This window comes from Haliotis asinina, chromosome 2 (genome assembly GCF_037392515.1).
Source record: "Haliotis asinina isolate JCU_RB_2024 chromosome 2, JCU_Hal_asi_v2, whole genome shotgun sequence".
NCBI lineage: Eukaryota > Metazoa > Mollusca > Gastropoda > Lepetellida > Haliotidae > Haliotis > Haliotis asinina.
This window is the reverse complement of record NC_090281.1, coordinates 160,019-172,340: the sequence shown is the minus strand read 5'-3', so window position 1 is coordinate 172,340 and position 12,322 is coordinate 160,019. Positions and strand designations below refer to the sequence as shown.

The following is a 12,322-nucleotide window of genomic DNA, read 5'->3' as shown; positions in this document are numbered from 1 at the left end:
AGCCGAAACTTTGTAAATAGCAAAAGGCACTACTTTGTGGTCTGCCTCAAAGATCTGCCAAGTTTTGCTGAAAGATATTAAATAGTTTTCAAGTTGTACTCCGGAAATGAGGCCCATGCCTCCATTTTGAGATTTCGTCACTATCGTTTCTATGGAAACCCTGAAAATGATAAATCACCAAAGCCTGCAAATAGCAAAAGGGACGACTTTGGGGTCTGCCACTAATATCTGGCATGTTTTGCTGAAAGATACTAAGAAGAAACACACCTCTCATTTTTGAGACGTTTCCATGGAAACCAAGAAAATAATAAATCACAAAAACCTGTACATAGCAAAAGGCACTATTTCGGGGTCTGCCACACATATCTACCAAGTTTTGCAGAAAAATATTGGACGTTTTTTTAGTTCTGCTCCGAAAACGAAGCCCATCCCAAAATTATACTAACACCAAAATTTTCCATAGAAAAACAAAAAACATAAAAATGGCAAAACTCTTTGAATAGCAAAAGACACAACTATAGGTTGAAATTATATCTATCAAGTTTGGTCTAAAAATATTGAACGGTTTCTGAATTCTGCTCCGGAAACAAAATGATTACAGATGGACGGATGGATGGACGGACAAACGAGGCGTCGACTATATCCTCCCGCATTACATGCTGAGGGGGATGAAAATCTGATTTCTCCTTCATTAGCAATATCTAATCTAGCTCGGGAATTTTTTATGACAAACAAAAAGACCAAATACTTCTTATTTTATTCCTTTTTGTAACAAGAGTCATCAGAAGATAACATATCCCCCCGGCCCCCACATATTTGAAAGGACAAATCATCTGACAGTTACTTATTGTGTTTTTAGACCAAGTCTGAATTGTTTCCATGGAACTCATGAAAAATATAAATGCCAAATATCTGTAATCAGAAAAAGACATCATTTCAAGATCTGTCTCGTATATCTGCCAAGATCTTTTGAAACATATGAAATGGTTTTCAAGTTGTGCTCTGGAAACGAAGTCAGCAATGTGTTCATGGAAAAAGATAAAATAATACATCATAAAGACCTGTAAATAGCGAAAGGCACCACTTTGGGGTCTGCCACACATATCTACAAACTAACAATGACAGATATTAAGAAGTTTTTGAGTTCTGCTCCGGCAATGGAACACACCTCTCACTTTTGAGACTATACCCGAAATGTTTCCATGGAAACAAAGAAAATAATAAATCACAAAAACCTGTACATAGCAACAGGCACCACTTTAGGCTGAGTTCTGCTCCGGAAATGAAGCCAACCTGCCATAACACCAAAATGTTCCATGGAAAAACAAAACAAATGTAAATGCCAAAAATCTGTAAATAGCAAAAGGCACAACCATAGGCTGAAATTATTATATCTATAAAGTTTGGTCTAAAAACATTCAACAGTTTCTGAGTTATGCTCCGGAAACAAAATGACTACGGACAGACCGACGGGGGACGGACGGACAGACAAGGTGTCGAATATATCCCCCCGCATTACATGCCGGGGGGGATAACAAAGGATATACATTTTGTCATGTATCGGGTGCAGAAACCTAATATCAGGTGTCTGCTGTGCACTAAATTTCATTTAGGAAAATATTGTTTCTGGAGTAGTTGAAAAGAACAGACCTTTTCCCCATTTCTGGCAGATGTTTGTGATTTTCAAGCTGAATTTTGAAGTAAAAAAAATCTTTTTCTCTTGTATACAAGAAAAATGTCTTCTGTAACAGTTCCATAAAAGTATGAAATAATCAGCGATCTCTCATCCTGTGAAAGTGGAACTCCCTATCCCTATCTCCTCATGCTTCTGGTTGAGAGTGATAAACATGTGGTGTTAAGTTCAAGACAAAACTCTTAAAGTTGAAAAGGTGAACATTTGCAAATATTTTGTATGGGTGTCTTTTAAGTAACATTAATTAACAAAAGAAACAAACAATTTTCCAAAAATATGTGTTTCTCTTTGCATTTGGAACCATAATTACAACACAAGGATGTTGTCTGAAATGGGAAAGGGAATAGTCATTATTTTTTTCTGAATTTACTTTTACAATTTGTCTCTCAAATAACAGTCTTTTCTGTAACAGCTATTATGTTATTGGAAAGACCTTCAGCGTCACTTCAAAGAAACATATCTTGATTAGTCACATATTCTTTTTATTTTAATGTCAAAATCATTAACAGCTTAATTGTGATAAAGATCTAAGGTCAATATATGCTGAAACTGAAACATGTTTTACACTTTCTCTTCTGAATGCAGCTATACTTATTTTTGTAAAAGGTTGTTCCTGGAGAGACAAGTTATGTAACTGCAAAGACAATTCAATACAAATTTGAAAATACCCAATATATCTAGTAGGTCTTTGTCTTTGCAAATCTAGATTTGCTGTGTGCTCACATTAGGACCATTAAGTTTATATTTGAAGTAAAAATTGACATTTTCCTTAACAATCTGCAGCAATTTTAGCAATATTCCAGCAATATCACGGCGGGGGACACCAGAAAATGGGCTTCACTCATTGTACCCAAGTGGGGAATCGAAGCCGGGTCTTCGACGTAACGAGCCAATGCTTTAACCACTAGGCTACCCCACCGCCCCTAAATTGGGTATGACAAATACAGAGATTAATTTTGTTGACTTATTTGTTACTTTGACAGCTTGACGCAGATGATCAAAACTTTGATACCTTTGTTAGTAGCAAGCCTGTTTAACCTCTAGCCTGCTGAATTAATTTCAGCATAAGGTGCTGATAAGAGGGTGTGTGATTTCAAACAGTTTGTGTGTCACTAAATAAGGAACAAATGAAAAAATATTCGGCTCATTAGTACTAGATAGAAAAATAAACATTATTATCAAAAAATATCCAGATAATTTCACACGTACAGAGGTTAATTACAAGACAAACATAAACAATGTAAATTTTCATTAATATACCTGAATTACTCGATTGACAGCCGGATGCGTTTTATATGAGGAACCGAATAAACTGCCCATCAAACTTCTAACAACTTCTTTTTGTGTGCTTGATGCGTTGTTTCAGTATGGATTCATATACTATCGTCAAACAAAATCATATACACTAAAACAAGTCGTTATCCATGACGAATGTATATAGAGATGTTGGGTTTTGAAAATACATGTTCTCTGAATTTGCGCTCGATCCAATCAAAAATCATGTCAGTAGAGACAAACTACTGTGTGGTTGGAATCTGTCATTCGTCAAAGTACAAAGCAGGACTTGAAACTGACAAGCGTTTGCACCAGTTTCTATCAGATCCAGTCATCCGAAAAAAATTAATGTAGTTTGTTTGCAACCCACAGACATAAAAACATGCCATGTGTATCACACGTGCCTGATTACATAATGTGGCAGAGACGGGACTCGGGTGCACGAGTCATAAATCAACTTATTTTCTTTATGTCGTATAGTCTGATTGGTGTTAAGTTCAAATTGCACGTGGTCAATGATTGAAGCTGTGTACTGCATGTTGTCTTTAGCAGACGGGCAGGCAGACATATATAGGTGTGAATAAACCAGACACTGAGCTTTCTCTGTGACAGAGACTGCTTACCACAATCAACAAGTTTTTCTACGTAACGAGTAGATTATTTACTTCTTTGTGTACACAGCCAAGATTAGACTACTGCTCATGACCTCAGACGCTGGGCATGCATACCGTTTCAAGCTCCGCGAACCTACTTCTTTGCTGCACACCTGTTGAAACCAGTTTTCCCCCCAGCGTTGGGGGGAATTTAGTGAAACGTTTGAACTCTGATTTCGCTGGCTTTTTTTCCATCGCATTTTTTTCAACTTTATAGGTTGAATTGGCATTTTTTATGATTTGTTTCTGTAAGTGCATACCGAAAGGTATCAGAATCTGCAAAGTTATGTTTTACGTTGCATGTGACCTTTAAGTCAAATAATTGGTATTAGTGTCCACATTAGGACAGTAGATTTGTACTACAGTTTCAAGCCGGTATGTTATCAGTCTAAGTAAACTTATCCTCAGTGCTTTTCGTTACACTCCACTACTGAGTCCTTATGGGAGGTTGCGTCAGGTAACCTTTGAGGCTGACCAATCAGAACACAGCTTAGCATATCGCCAAAGTGGACATTTGCACATAACTTCTGAACTTTTTATCTCGAAGAGGTTCGTACCCAAACAATTCCGAATGCTATTTAGCGTACGCTCGCTTCCGTGTGATGCACATGGTGCACGTTACAACCATGACAACGGTGAGTAAACAGTCTCTGAAAATAGTGTTTTTGGCAATATTCAAAGATGTCATCTTGTGGAAATATTGGCTAATGGTAACCATGTCAACAGAAACCCTCAAAGTGCAGATACAGCACGTCCAAATAACTGTGTTATATACAGACTTTTATTTGTGGAGAGATCAGTGTCGGTAACCTGAATATTTTGTAATATCCGATCCGATTTTTCCGATCCCTAAACAGTAGCCGTTGTTATACTTCAACAAACAAATGGGTTCAGTTTGTTTCTTGTACTCGACATCTCATCATCATTACATACACCACAGTGTTCATTAGTTCTCGTGTTCTTCCACATTATCATCTTCATCATCATCATCATCATCGCCGTCGTCATCGCGGCAGTCGGTTCAAGCTAAAACATGATGTTTTATACTTTATAGTACATAATACCTACTGACAAATGTTCCCCCCAATTACATAATCATGGTAAACAATGTATCCTCGGATAATGTTTTGTAGATGAAATACACTTACTCTAGTAGCCAGAAACGAACATTACAAACACTGGCTGGTGTAATGCAACGCATTAAACATGGAACATTATGATTCACAAGTTCATGACAGAGTGTGAAATTATTTCTGCGAGACCAACCGAAATTCCTACATGTCCAAAGACCCTAAATATGAGGGTACTATTCACGTGTAACAGTCAAGAAAAAATAAACACGTGAAAAACATGACGCTAAGCTTGGCTAACCCACACGTTCCTAAACTGAAATAGCTGCACATTTGTGACTAAATGAAGCAGGTTTATGCATATAACTGTAATAGATACAAACTGCGTATTACATTACTTGTAATTAAAAAATTATACTCACAAAATTTGTAAACCCACAAAGTTCCATCTTCACCGCAGCGAAGCACATGGTCCACTATCATTCCCATCTTTCAAGTTACCTCCCTTGCCCCTTGGGCATACAAAATATGGATCGCAATCCGAAACGATTAAATTTGTCAGTTACAAAATATGTATCCCAATCCGAAATGATTAAATGTTTCAGCTACAGACGTTGTTAAATGGTTAAATCTATCTAACTGACTCGCGTTTGATTGGATGGTTATCTGATGCGACCTTCTACTAGGTTTTGTTAGATTCAGTGGGGGAGTTTAACGAAATACTCTGAGACTAATATACCCTGTTCGCATGGACCCATTTGCACACCATGTAAATATACATACGTACGCAAATAAAATACACATGTGCAAACTAGTTCATGCGGACACAATTTACACACCATGCAAATTTGCACTGGAAGTAAATTTGCATCTGATTTGACTCAGGTGTAAATATACTTTTACACATGTGCAAATTTGCATGGCAAGCAAATTGGTCCATGCAAACGCATAATAACTTTGCACATGTGCAAAATAACTCTGTCTCGAAAGATGAACTTTTATAAAACTTTTATAGAGGCCAGGATTGCATAAGATCCATTTACAAATTTGGCGGGAATTGTTGGCGTCTCCCTCACAGTGCTTCTTCGTGCATCAGACTTCCAAAATGACAGAGAGGGTCAAGATGCGGGGCACGTCCTGGTCAGACGATGAAACACTAGCCTTAAACTAAAATGCTTTATGGTTCAACTTCTTTATTATACAAGGTCACGTTTCGAGACTGTTCCTAGTCTCTTCTTCACTTCACCCAAAGAAGAGACTAGGAACTGTCTCGAAACGTTGTGACCTTGTATAATAAAGAAGTTGAACCATAAAGTATTTTTAGTTTGATTCCACCAACTTCAAATGCCTTTGAAACAACAAACACTACCTTTGTTGAACATCTGACATGAGTTACATGTGGAGGAAAGCCTAGATGATCCTAAAACCAACAATACAGGTATTTACAGGACTATTTCTTTAGTCCTTTAGGACTATGGATTTCAAAAGACACCAGAACAATGTAAAGTGAAATTGCATGCTCTCAAAAAAAGCTACAGGATGTGTAAGGGAAAACTGAAGAAGAATGGTAGAGGCCGTTCACTCTGCAAGCATTTTGAGAAACTTGATGAAATATTCGGATGTAGACCTTCGTCCTCTCCTGTGAAGATCACTGAAAACTCTGCAATAGATAAAACCCACGATGACATAGTTACTGATGTGTCTAGTGATACAGAGGTTGGTCCTGATGCAGAAGTGGCTGAGGTTACTGGTGATACAGAGGTTGGTCCTGATGCAGAAGTGGCTGAGGTTACTGGTGATACAGAGGTTGGTCCTGAAGCAGAAGTGGCTGAGGTTACTGGTGATACAGAGGTTGGTCCTGATGCAGAAGTGTCTGGGGTTACTGGTTATACAGAGGTTGGTCCTGATGCAGAAGTGGCTGAGGTTACTGGTGATACAGAGGTTGGTCCTGATGCAGAAGTGTCTGGGGTTACTGGTTATACAGAGGTTGGTCCTGATGCAGAAGTGGCTGAGGTTACTGGTGATACAGAGGTTGGTCCTGATGCAGAAGTGTCTGGGGTTACTGGTTATACAGAGGTTGGTCCTGATGCAGAAGTGTCTGGGGTTACTGGTGATACACAGGTTGGTCCTGATGCAGAAGTGTCTGGGGTTACTGGTGATACAGAGGCTGACAAAAAGGGATAACACTCTTCCTTCTGACCACGAGCAAGAGCCAAGACCTTTAACCAGTGCAGATAAACCCTGAAACAGAGGATGCTCCTCCAAAGATTCAATCACCACGAAAGCACTCATTGTTTTCAGCTAAGGATAATGAGCAGGGTTCACAGAAATGGTTATTGCTGTATGGCTTCAGAAGCCATTTCGTCATAGGGTAGGCTCCATATCCGAGAATAACAGTTGAGAGATTAAAATCTCTTCCTGGGGGGTTAACCCTTTTGTGAAACTGAGGAAACAGTTTTCCAGACTCAACTTTGTGAAATATTTCTGAATTTACAAAGATTCTAGCGTCATGGACACGGCCAACCGATGTTTATATCACGGAATACATCCTGATGATCACACATGGCTTGCATTACAATTGAGTAAGAGCCTTTTCGGTTCAAGTAATCACCGTGGGCTTCTTTTGGGGTACTTGATGGGTATATGTGTACCATCTATGGAACCAGCACAGTTTGGAACATTCCATCGCCTTTCATAACCTTGGATCACAAGATCCAGCTCCTCATCCTTGGGTAAGATAACATAGGTCTCCATTAAGTGATCCACTAGGATATGGCACACTTGGTGTATAAAGTCATACACTGTTGACTTGCCCATGCCAAACAGGTTAGCCATAGTATGGATCCATTCTGTATCTGTTCCTCTGCCCTAGAACCAGGTTGTTACATGGTATCCTTACATGGGAAAGGTTAGAGACTGAATGATCAAATGGCAACAAGTTGTTTACCCCCCTAACAATACACACACACACCTTTTTCTTCATGCGAACGCATAGTAAATTCGCTTTTGCATATGTATGTAAATATACATTAGGGTGCAAGCTTACACATGTGCAAATCATGTACCATGCGAACATAGCTGAAGTTTACTTAGACTGGTATGTTATAGCTCACTGGCTTCTATTCTCGATTCACTTCTATTCTCGATTCACCACTTTCATACATTCGATTAAGTTTCAGAAGGGAAACATACCTTTAGTTGAAAGGTATTTGCAAGCAGCAGTAATAGTTTTATGACTTAAAAAACTTGTCAGGGTGTAACTGAGGTGTGTGAAAAATATGATATATCACCAGTCTGTTCTGACCTGCCATTGAAATGCTACACGCCGTTGTTTGAGCACTCCCCGTTATTTCCTCAAAAACAGCTTTCACATACACCTTTAATTCATATGAGGGGAACATACTATCAGGTGAAATGTGTTTGCAAGTAATAGTGATAGTTTCATAATCTAGAAAAGAATGTTAGGGTGTGTTTGGGGTGTGTTAAAAAGTGACATATCGCTGATCTGATCCGCCATTGAAATACAACTCGCCATTGTTTGAGTGTTTCTAGTTATAGCTTCAAAAGCACCTTTCACATACACCGTTAATTCTTATGAGGGGAATAAACTTTCAGGTGAAATGTGTTTGTAAGTAATAGTGATAGTTTCATAATCTAAAACAAAATGTTAGGGTGCATTTGAGGTGTGTGAAAAATATGACATATCGCCGATCTGATCTGGTCCGTCATTGATGCTTATGTTACAGTTCCATAACTTATTTCTTTCTTGTTGATCTTATTATTTGGAAGGTGTTTAGAACGCTCTGTGACAGTTTTACACTTTCTGTTCTTGAGGGGTGTGTGACAGAGTCAGTTAACATTCTGTTAATGTCCATTCCATTCCCCGGATGGAATAACATATCTGAATTAATTATTAATGTGAACAAAAACGTCTCAAAGTAGACTTCTAAAAAGGACAGCTGGAGTTAACACATCTGTTCTCGCGATATTTTTGCATTCTTTAACAATTTTTGGGGGAGGGAAGGCTGTGGTGTATCATGTATTTTTTCATTCATTCACCTACTTCTTTCTTATATTGTTTCTTTCTTTCTTCCATTCATGCAATTCTTGCTCTTAATTAGGACGTCTTGCCATAAGGCAAAAGACCTATTGTAATTGCTGATGTTTTTATTATTATTATTATTATTTATTTTTCCGCCGGATTTTGTTCCAGCGCTACAAAGAGCACCAGTGGACAGAATCGCTTGAAAAAAATCAGGCAGATGCGCACCGAGGTGTAGATATTCCCCATTAAAATCTCTAGGCTGTGGGCCCAATAGCAAAGGGCAGATAAATCAAAATTAATTCGAAATTTTCCATTTGAAATGCAAATATCTCCGAAACTACTGCTGCAATGACTACCAAACTTCTTGAGCAGATGCGCAATCAAAATGTCTACAATTTCGCCTGGACGGGTCGAGTCGCTAAAATGCACCGTTTGGCCGCTATTTGCGATTGAAGTTTTTGCTGCTGTTTTTCAGCCCAGTTCTGACTACTTTGCTCTCAAAATCTGCTGCACTACAACTACAACAGCTACCGCTTTCAAACTTGCCATGCTTTGTCTCTAGGCACCACCCTACGCAACGACATCGTTGTTAAAATGCACCGTTTTGACGGCGATACACGCTGCATTAGCTAAAACGAAGACAACACATTTGAGACATGCCCCAAATGAAAGAAAAGAGTGCGCAGGAAATTTACTAATATTTCTGCTTAGACCGCTTTAAATATCTATCGAAAGTGCTTGCCTCTATGTACACATCACCATAAACAATACCAGCCATCAAAATCCCCAAGTTTCTGCATATTAAGGAAATAGGCACTTCTTTTTATCACCGACGGCCCAGGGATACGCGGCGGAATGTGTCAAAAGTTGGTGCAACATTTAACGTTTAACCCTTGGAAAGAGCACGAAAATCTGAAGGAAAGCGTGTGCACGATTACGGCTGCTCTTTCAAACACCTTTCTCACAGGATCGCACACCAGCACTCACTATTGTCTCTAAGTTCAGTCGTTCCGTTCAAAGTTGGCGATATCTATGAGTTCTGTGTATATAAATATAACGTGCCTTTGTGTATGTCAAAAGAGCTAGCGCTTACCAGATACATTTGATCTGAGCTTCAACTGGAAATTAATTAGAGTTATTTGCTGAAACTCCTTTTACAGGCCTATGAATATATCTGACAACTAACTCAAAATGCGAAAAGGTTAAAGGTTTTGTGTGTTCTGTAGTGCAGACGTCGATTCATAGAAGTAAATTCATCAAGAAGCAAAGGCCGAAGTGTATCAGTTAACATCCCTTCTGTTCTAGGCTTGGAGCCTCCGATGAGTCTCCTTGCCTAAAACAGTGTGGATATTTACCGATGCCGCAAGGAAACCATGAATGTAACTTATAATTACTTATACTATATTTTCGGTCGAGCTTCCGTATTCTTTCAATATTATAAATAATTTGCATGCATTTGAATGGATTTCAAGATCAAGATCAAGTAAAAATTCATTTCTTTGCATCTCTCTCCTTTTCACCCTCATTATCTCTGCTTGAGCATGTAATGCACGTGAAATTCATTCCAAGCCGGGAGGTAACAAATCGGGAGCGTCTCGCCAGGCACCGATGCGATAGGCTGACTTGCCGGTGTCATTTAAAGAAATGACCGACAAATGGCATTGTTTCACACTGAGTTCCAGCCCATGGTTTAATTAACGAGTTCACAGATGTTAACAAATCTACACTGTGTAGCGTGTCACACTATAAAAATTCCCTATTAGAATTATGATATATAAGCGTTAATTAAACTTTTGACACACAAACTTAACTTTCGAATATGGCGCTTTTAAGCTTGCGAACCTAAACTACAATTATTTTCCACTTCAAAGAGGAACAGATGTAGGCAATAATTCCATGCGTCTCGCAAAAGATTAGATATTTTTGAAAATCCGACACAGCCGAGTGGCTGGTCTAAAATGTATTAAATGTGCAAAAAATATATGCATGTCATTATGCATCATGCCAGAAGTAAAATAACATTTTTTACAGGTCCCATAGATTTTTCACTCATCCTTTTGAAACTGGCAATTTCTCATCTGTGAAACGATAAACCGAGATATAAGTAGAACCGCGGTATTTTGCCTTCGGTTCTATATACATGTCTTGTCTTGATAGTTATGGTGTGTATAGTTATATGTATAAATCACTAATCAGTTTTTTACAGCACAGCCCAAAGAGCTACATTCCAAACATACGCAACCATAACTTACGCCGCATCAACCATAGAAAGATTAAATAGTCATTTTGTTCAGGTTTTATTAGTCATTTAAAATACTTAGGTGTGTGATTTAGCATATCTACAACCTGATGTATCTCGTGCCGATAAGCTTCCGTATTCCTTCTATATTATAAATGATTTTACATGCATTTGAATGCATTTCAAGATCAAGGCTAATTAGAAATCAATTTTCTTGCATCTCTCTCCTTTTCACCCTCATTGTCTTTGCATGAGCATGAAATGCACGTGAAATTCGTTCAAGGTCGCGAGTAAACAAATCTGCAGCGTCTCGCTAAGCAGCAGTGTGGTAGGCCAACTTGCTCGTACTATTTCAAGTTCAAGCATATAAAAGTTCCTTAGAGAATCATAATTGCAACTGTTTGCAAACTCTTCAAAATCACAAATGAGTATGTTCACTTGGTTAAATACAACAGACTTCCTATGAATGCGCCCAAGTTCATGTACTTTTTAACTCAAAGCTTATTTACTGCTTTTCCATAGATAAATTAACTTGAAACTGAGAAGTTGTCTATTACTTATGCTATAACGTTTTCCACGTCGTAATTAATAAGGTCATCACAGGGACAGTTTGGTCTACAACAATCATACATAATTCATCTAATTAAGGTTGTAAGGTATGCGTGAACTGCAGAGTTCAGGGATTGTACATTGTTAACACCGAGAAGTGACTATGGCTGAAAGACAATACTATATGTAATATCTGTAATTAATCTTTGGGTGACTGGAGGCCATTTGTTTTCAAAGGCATTATAGTTGTTGTTCTTACATGTAATAAACCTTTCAATGGCATAAAATTGTCTATGTTATTTATAACCTTATCCATTGATAAGGTGTTACCCTTTAGATTGCATAGAAAAATATGCCTTTTGCTCGGTAGGATTAAGTGATTCAGCAGAATATGTTGGCCTCGATAGCCAAAAGGAACTGATTCATATCCAAAGTTATATCCATATTAATATGGGCATTCAAAACAGTTCCAAACTCTCCCAAAATTGTTTTACATATTCACAATGACAAGTCTTCCTAAAGAGCAAATATCATCGTCAGTTAGGTTCATAAACATTAATTCCTTCTTAGTATAGATGTGGTGTAGAAATTTCAGTGGAATTCTATAGGTTTAATATCTTTTGTACAACACCGGTCCTGGAGTAATATACTAGTATTTGTCCATTTGGAGAGGCCAGATTAAAGCTTTCCACTCACTTATCACACACCATGAATAGGTTGAGTTATTCAGTCATGTGGGTGCTATATCTATGTAATTATTCTTTCTCAAGATGTTTTGAAATTTATTTTCATTGCGTG

At 38.1% G+C, this 12,322-nt stretch overlaps 1 protein-coding gene across 2 annotated transcripts in view; it reads right to left on the bottom strand.

Moving 5' to 3' along the window:
* Positions 1-12,322, bottom strand: part of LOC137273094 (G-protein-signaling modulator 2-like) — a 234,008-nt gene that overhangs the window by 204,384 nt on the left and 17,302 nt on the right. The gene's annotated exons all lie outside the window — the stretch shown is intronic.